Here is an 8312-nt window from a genome sequence, read left to right on the forward strand (position 1 = left end):
GAAGCGAATCGTTACGCGAACCAGATACTCCAAAATGAAACTCACAAATTAATAAAATATGAAGACAATTAGAGAGATACGAATGTTGATGAAATAAAAGCATATTTTGCTTTATGCATTTTGATGTCGCAAGTGAAAAAAACCTATATTCAATCTTATTGGTCAGAAAGAAGCATAATCGAAACTCCGATATTTCGAAAAACTATGCCATTCTGGAGAATTGCTCAATTACCTCGCTTTTACACTTTACTAACAACGATGTTGAAGACAATAATAATCGTTTATGGAAATTGCGAAGTATAATCGATTATTTCAATGAAAAATTTAAGACTATTTACACTCCCGAAGAAGATGTATCATTAGATGAATCGCTAATGAAATATACAAGTCGTATGACATATAAACAGTATAATCAATCAAAAAGAGCTCGCTTTGAAGAGAAATTTTATAAACTGTGCGAATGAAAGTCGATATATTGCATTCAATTAAAGATATACACAAATCAAGATAAAAATAAAAATGCAGATACAAGTGCATGAGAAAGTGTCACAATGTTTATGTGCACGCCAATATCCGGTTACTGGTTACTTAGGAACTGATGCACCATAATTTGCGAATTGGTTAATTTTCTCGGAGCTAGTTGGATGATTCGAATTCATACTGGTGGTCATAGTAGTTGTATATAATCGTAATTTTTTCGCCACGAAGTTCAAGAAAGAAATTATTGTTTCTATCGTTCTTGTTCCATTTAGATGTTCCCTCGTTGATGCTACTGTAAGATTCGTGATAAAATTAAAAAATGAACCGTGACTCGAACCACGAATTATTCGCAATTATTGTTGTGTAATTCAGAATCTAAAGATTTCTGCAAACACGAACGGTTTTGACGATTGAACGCGCAAAAGAGCTTTTGAAAAAATGATAATTAACTTTAACTGATAATTGCTACCTATAGCGAATTGCACTTTTGATGAGGACGATGTACTTTCCACAGCCATAATTTGTTTTTGCTTTTTTTTTCCTTTCTCTATAGATCGAAAATAATTCAAAACTAGTATGCCTACAAATATAAAAAAGAGAATGTTGAGAAGATAAATGACAGTTGAAAACGCACCAACGATCGAATTTCGTCGATTTATCGATATCGATGTAAACTCACGTGAATCGATTATTTTATAATATATGAGCACAAAATATAATTTTCTCTGTAGATTATTTAGATTACGTATTTCATAGTCGATTACATTTCTACACGAATTTACTTACTTCTCGAAGAATACTGATCAATCCTAAAAAACGACGAGAGCGAAGAGAATGAGAAATAACAGCCTCTTTGATTGGGAAGAAATCACCCCTCTGAATAAGAAGCAGAATGGTAATAATTCTAAATTACCATAAAATAAAATGTATCTACATGACTGAGCCGACATGGCGAACTGCTACGCGTTAAGCTGCCTAGCAATGCTTACCCCCACCATTACTGCGTTCGCATCACTCTCACAAGTCACGTGAATAGCGCTATCTGCTTAATAATTTATTTGAAATAAGTTAAGAGCATTCAATAATTTTACAATAAATTATATCATTTATAAAAGGCAACTTTAACATGTATATTTATAATATACCTTCCCAGGTAAACGAAAAGAGAATTTTATATTTCTTGTAAATTAAAATATAATTTTGTTGTAAAAAGAATTCTATATTATATAATATGCTTTATTTTACTAGGAAACTTTTCCAACCACATCTAAATAATCCTTTTGTAATGATTTTTAATTCAATCTCTTAAAATAATACTTTGATCAACGCTACTGGACTTGCAAAATAGGATTACTTAATTTCTGGGATTCCTATACAGTTATCTTTATCTGATATAAGATAACTACCATCTTTCATCTCTAAATCACTTGAATTATGAAGTAAATGATTTCTTCTCTATATAAAATATAAATAATAATTATAATATTCTTTCCTAAAACAAAAAATATACATTCGTAATGAATAAATATTTGTAAAAATCAAATATGTTAATATACATTATATAATATTTGTAACTTGTTATGAAATAGCTTCAAGACATTTTTGCATGATCTGTAACATTATCGATGAGAGGTTTAATATTAAGCTTTAAATTTATTTCTTGCATCGATATAAGTTCCTGCCCAGAAGTATCATTGGATGTAAAACTTTCTTCATTTGCATTATTACTTAAATAACCTTTAATCAAAGGTTTCAATTATTGCCTTATGCTATGCTATAAAATCTTTTTTTGGTTCCTTTTTTGTATAGGAGGTTGCCTTTCTATAATATGACTAAACGGTACTTCCTATTCACAATTATCAGAGAAATTCAATAGTTTTCATTCAATGAAATTCAAAGAAGAAATCAATTCAATAGTTTAATCAATATCTCCTTCGTCTGCTAAAAGTGCAGCTGTACTAGTTATTATTTCATTAGAAAAAGTATTACTTTGGTTAATATTTTCTGTATTATTATATAACTTTGGATTTTTTTTATTCAGTAATATCTTTGCTAGACAGTCTTACTTTCTTTGTACTAAATAAAAATTTATCTATAGTATTATCACACGCATTTAAACTCTTTCGTTTATTTATTGGTTTATTAAGCAAATTATTGCATTGATTAGTATCACGAGTATCATTATTGTTAATCCAATTTATGAAACTATAGATTTTTTTACAGGAGATTTACTTAAATTTATGTTAATATTTTCATAGGTTAATTTAATTCATTTGTAACGTTCTAATTAATTTAAATATCTTTTAATTGTACCAATAGCATTTTCTTACAATAGGATAAAGCTTTATTGAAAATATTCAATGATCGACCTCCTACTATTACAAAAGAATATGATAGAATTTTTATTTTTTGATTATTAAGTAAATTACTTTCATTGTTTAATTGAATATTCGTTAAAGATACAATGTCATCTATTTCCAGAAAAGATTTTGCTTTTGTTATAGCAGACTCTGATACATTTACGAGTTCCATTTGTTATAGTAAATCCTATAATATTTATTGATACATCTAATGTTATTCTACTATCATTATTAAATATTTTCTTTTCATTACATTCATTTTTTCCTACTTTATAATGTGTTTTTAATACTGTAATATTATCTACTAATACTTCTTTGAAGCGCCTATTTTTATTCATACTTTCAACGTTATGCATATCATTTTTGCAGCGAAGTACTAGCACAAATTTGATTTACGCTAGCAATCAAACATCAGAGAAAAAATCTTGTGCGCTATTAATTTTCAGAAGAATATTTTTCTTTTCTTTATCACTGCATGTATCTATAGCTACTATATCATTTTCACTATCTTGATTATTCAATTCAATTTTAACGACGTTCATGTTAGCAAAAGTATTCTTATAAATTTTCCTTTTAGTTCTTCCTCTCATTCTTGTATAATTTATCACAGTAGACTTTGAAGTAAATTCATCAAATATATTCTTAAAATAAGAATTATTTGGAGTACATTCTTTTAAATAAACAGTTTGTTCGATCTAAAATAAAATCAATAATATTACATTATTGTACACGTATGTAACCAACACATTAAAAAATATACATTCTTATTAAATGAAATCAAATTAATTACACTTTCTGATGATTTTATAGGAAAACTTTTATTCATTTGAGGTGTTTCTAAATCAGATGTCTACTGCTCATTAATCTTTGATATAAATGGTAATAAACTTAACGGTGTACTTGGAATAACTGCTGGTTTTTCTTCACTTGAAGTTATATTTCAAAAACAAATATATATACATACATATATACTTATACTATATGGTGCGTATATTTATTAAATAATAAAATATATAAATATTATATATCTTACTGGAATAGTTTATTGGTATCTAATAAAGACGTTTCAGAGATATTCAAAAACGAAGTCTCATTTTCTGAAACATTAGGTGTATAACATATCAAATCATTTTCATTTATATTCTCATTCTCATTATCTGAAAAATATTACTCATATATAAATATATACATATACATGATTTAAAATATTATAATGATAAATAAATTAAGTTAACAAATATTACCTGAAAATAATTCACTCGAATTAGCCGTACAATTAGTGTCTTCTGATAAATAGCTATTTGTTGTGTTTTCTGTAATATTTCCTTCACTAATTTTGATAGGAGTAGAATGTTTATAGGTAAGTTTTTCCTTATTGACATCCATAATCAAATTTATGGTATTGAGATATCATTTATAATATATTTCATATATTGGATTCACTTGAATTACATATACCTTCTATATCTGTAAAAATAAAAATTATTAAAAAATTAGAAATGATTTTAATTATTTTTAAATGATTCAAACAATGACCTAAAATATATCATTAAATCAGTTCAATACTCACCTGAGATCTAATTAAAACCAAATAAAAATTTTAACGACGTTCATGTTAGCAAAAGTATTCTTATAAATTTTCCTTTTAATTCTTCTTCTCATTTTTGTATAATTTATCACAGTAGACTTTAAAGTAAATTCATCAAATATATTCTTAAGATAAGAATTATTTGGAGTACATTCTTGGAAATAAACAATTTGTTCGATCTAAAATATAATTAATAATATTACATTATTAAACATGTATGCAATCGACACATACAATAATAGATATTTGCATTAAATGAAATCAAATTAATTAGTTTCACTGATGATTTTGTGAGAAAATTTTTATCCATTAGAGGTGTTTCTAAATCAGATATCCATTGTTCATTAATCTTTTATATAAATGGTAATAAATTTTACAATGTGCTTGGAATAACTACAGGTTTTCTGCACCTGAATTAGAAAGTAAAAAATATTCTGATAGTGAATTTACAACACCTATTAAATCAGAGTAATCATATAATATTAGGGTGGTCTCTATTTTTGGTATTTTTAAATTTATATGTTCCCAGTGTCTCATATAATATGAAATGAATGAAAAAAATATCTATCTAATAGGTCTTCAGAAACATGCACAGTGTTTTGGAAAGCTGAAGAAAAGTATAAAATACAAGCAGCAAAATATAGATGCAAAGCATGTAGACGACTGAGAAAAAAATTACACAATCAATTATACCGACCAAAAACGGATGTTGATGAACATAATAGAAGATTAAAACTTTAATTTAATGCTCTGTGAAGAAAAAGTGTACTCGCCTCAGTAATAAGATACGTTTATCACTAATGTATACAACTAAATGTTATCGTGAATCCAATAATTTCGTTTTTTTAAATAATTTTAATGTTTGAATTACAATATTACAACAATATTTACTACCATTAAGTAGATATTACCGATTGATTGTTTAGAATGAAACTCTGAAGCAGACCATCAAAGAAGAAAGAGAAAAATGTGCTGATTCCTCCAAAACTGTTATAGAGAAAGAAATACTTGCTCTACAGCCAATTCAACAATAAACCGTCAGAGCATACTTTGCAGCGGCTAAAATAAAGAATTGCAAGCAAAAAGATGCACTATTGAGTTGGTATACTAATGTCTTTTACTAAAAATTTAATGTGCGGCCGTTTACGAAAGACTGAAATCAAGACAAATTTTACCTTTACCCTGTAAAGATACCCTCCAGAAATACATCCAGAAATTAGATAGCGCTTTTGGTTTTTCCAAAGTTCTCTTTGAAACCCTTAAATTGAAAGGTTCTCGCATGGAAGTTAACAAGAAAAGGGGTATACCTAATATCATTTGTAGTTTGCGTGTGACAGCAAATTGTAGAACTAATTATTATTACAAAACATACTTGCAAATTAACAACTAAACAACACTAATGCTTTATAATAAAATACTTGCTGAGAATACTAATAATAGTAACAAGCTACTGAAGATAACTTTTCAGTAATTAATCTGCTTTTTGGTTCATTCTATCTTACCAGCCTTTGCTACTGCTATTCTTTCCTTTGATAATTGTATTTATCACTTTTTAGTCTTCTCATTAGCTTCATAAATGCTTACAATGTCATATTCCGAATTACACATGTATTGATAGATATTATTTTTCTCCATTTCATAGGTACTTTACTGCTCGATGAAGTAGCTTTAAGCGAAGCTATAAAATTAAATCAACGAACAATGCAGCTGCATGGTTTCGTTGATTTAGGCTCTTATACACTGGAAGAAGCTCTCAATACTACAGTCGATCATGCTCTAGTATTCATGTTTCAACCTTTCTAAAACGATTGGGTAAGTAGATTGTATAAGTAATTGCCTGCTTCCTGAGTGGAAGTGCTACTGTTAGTGACATATTACACAAATTAATAATTAAATGTGTAACACTATTGGAAAACGCTGGCTATAAAGTTGTTGTTGTTTGTTTATTAATAAATAATAAACTAGTTTTGTTAAAATTAGAAGCAGTGTTCAGTGTCTCCTGGACCGAGGAAAGTACTTAAGTTCTTTATCTCCCTCACCTCTTGCTTACTGAATTATTATCATCATCTCGTATTTCCTTTCATTGGGTCATCCAACTTTACACGATTTGTGTTTGTCTTACATCTTCGACTGTTAGCTGTGACTGCACGAACGGGCAATAGAATTTTATTAGTTAAGAAACTAACTGGTTCCTAACATATAGTAAACAAATATTAATATATTTGACGTTAATACGTCAAAACTAAAGCCCCGACAGTCACTGACAAAGGTCTCGCCAGGTGAAGGACAAAAGAAAATTCTGTTGCACTATCTAAATTTTAATCTTTGCCTCACAGTGATATAAATTTCCTGTCTATGTAACATGATTTTTCTGGCTTAGAATACAACTTAGCGGCTTTAATGAACATATTAACCCTTTCGGTACTACTGCTGCCATATAGCAGTATCCACGAAACGTTCTCCGGGTACTACTGCCGCCAATCGGCGGTGGCCGCGATACATTCTTTGGGATCTACTGCCGCTGATTGGCAGCGGCCGCGAACATTATCTGGGAATTACCGTTGCCTATTGGCGACATCCATTCTCTTGGTGCTATTTACTACTAGTTATTTATTTCTATTAGTTTGTACTGTTACAATTATTTCTAGTTACAATTTTGTGTTTAAAATTTCTTGTTGCTCTAATTGTTCTTTTATATAATTTGTAACAGTCAACAGCGCGCATTATTAATATTATATCTATTTTTTAATATATAGATAAAATACAGAAAACGAATAGATATATTTGCTTTTATCGTAAGCTTTTCGAATATTTTATTTACAATTTAAATTTCGCTCCCTTCAGAATAAGTGCGAAACGTTTGAATGAAGAATAATAGAGAAAAGAAATAATTGATTCAAAAAGTAATTCTGACGAAGGAAAAAAATACAATTTAGCATTTCGCAAAAGGAGGAAAAAGAATCCAGCACAAATACTTAGTTCCTTAGAATCTCAAGATACAATAGATCCTGAAATACAAATTGATAATTCTTTTGGGATCAAATGGACTTCTAAAAAACTTAATCAAAAAATTCATGATTTTTCTCCGCAAGATTCAGGAGTAGTAGGAAACAAATTAAATTATTCGTCAAGAACTTTAGATTTCTTCCGTCTGCTTTTTTTTCAGAATATTTAGGTCAATTTATTGTAGAAAAAACAAACAACCACTGGTGTCGACAAATTAAAAAAGATCATTTATTGTTAGACGTTTCAGAAGGAACAGAGTTAAAAGAATTATTTTGTTTTATTGCTTTATCTTTACTAATGACGTAAAACATAAAATTTTCTTTTAAAGCATATTGATCAAAAGATAAGCTTCTCCGAAACGATATTTTTAGCGAAATTATGAGCAGGGATCGCTATTTCCTATTATTAAAAATGTTACATTTTTCGGATATAGTCGGTGACGCTACTGATCGTTTATTCCAAATAAAGGAAGTAGTTGAAATTTTACGAACATCATTTAATAAAGTATTTCGGCCATACCAACGATTATGTATAGACGAAAGTCTCTTCCTCTATAAGGTCGTCTTTCGTTCTAACAATTCATTCCTTCAAAAAGAAGTAGGTTTAGTATAGAATCATTCCTCCTTTGTAATTGCAAAACAGGATTTATATAAGATCTAATCATTTATCGTGGAGCAAGTACTGCTGTTCCTACCCAATACTAATATATAGGAAACCAGGAACGTTGTAATGTTGCTTTTGCAACCATTTCTAAATAAAGGTCACACTGTTTTTATGGACAATTGGTTTTCCAGTCCCGCATTATTTAACCTATTTCACGTAGAAGGTATGAATGTTTATGGCACCGCGCAAAGAAGACGAAAAGATATGCCAAAAAT

At 28.7% G+C, this 8312-nt stretch overlaps 2 long non-coding RNA genes across 4 annotated transcripts; both read right to left on the reverse strand.

The window, feature by feature from the left end:
* Positions 1 to 2929: 2929 nt before the first annotated feature.
* On the reverse strand, positions 2930 to 3769 carry LOC122522358. Its single transcript, XR_006305038.1, has 2 exons — positions 3631 to 3769; positions 2930 to 3535 (listed from the first exon to the last, which is right to left on the reverse strand). It is a non-coding gene; the product is annotated as an uncharacterized LOC122522358 (long non-coding RNA).
* A 110-nt stretch (positions 3770 to 3879) lies between these two features.
* LOC122522357 lies at positions 3880 to 6879 on the reverse strand. 3 transcript variants are annotated; one of them, XR_006305035.1, is made up of 5 exons: positions 6468 to 6879; positions 5604 to 6227; positions 4411 to 4607; positions 4085 to 4307; positions 3880 to 3997 (listed from the first exon to the last, which is right to left on the reverse strand). It is a non-coding gene; the product is annotated as an uncharacterized LOC122522357 (long non-coding RNA). The 3 variants fall into 3 exon arrangements; XR_006305036.1 differs by lacking the exon at positions 4411 to 4607 and adding an exon at positions 5340 to 5487; XR_006305037.1 differs by lacking the exon at positions 4411 to 4607.
* Between the last annotated feature and the right edge of the window lie 1433 nt (positions 6880 to 8312).

This window comes from Polistes fuscatus, unplaced genomic scaffold (genome assembly GCF_010416935.1).
Source record: "Polistes fuscatus isolate 324 unplaced genomic scaffold, CU_Pfus_HIC Scaffold5, whole genome shotgun sequence".
Taxonomy (NCBI): domain Eukaryota; kingdom Metazoa; phylum Arthropoda; class Insecta; order Hymenoptera; family Vespidae; genus Polistes; species Polistes fuscatus.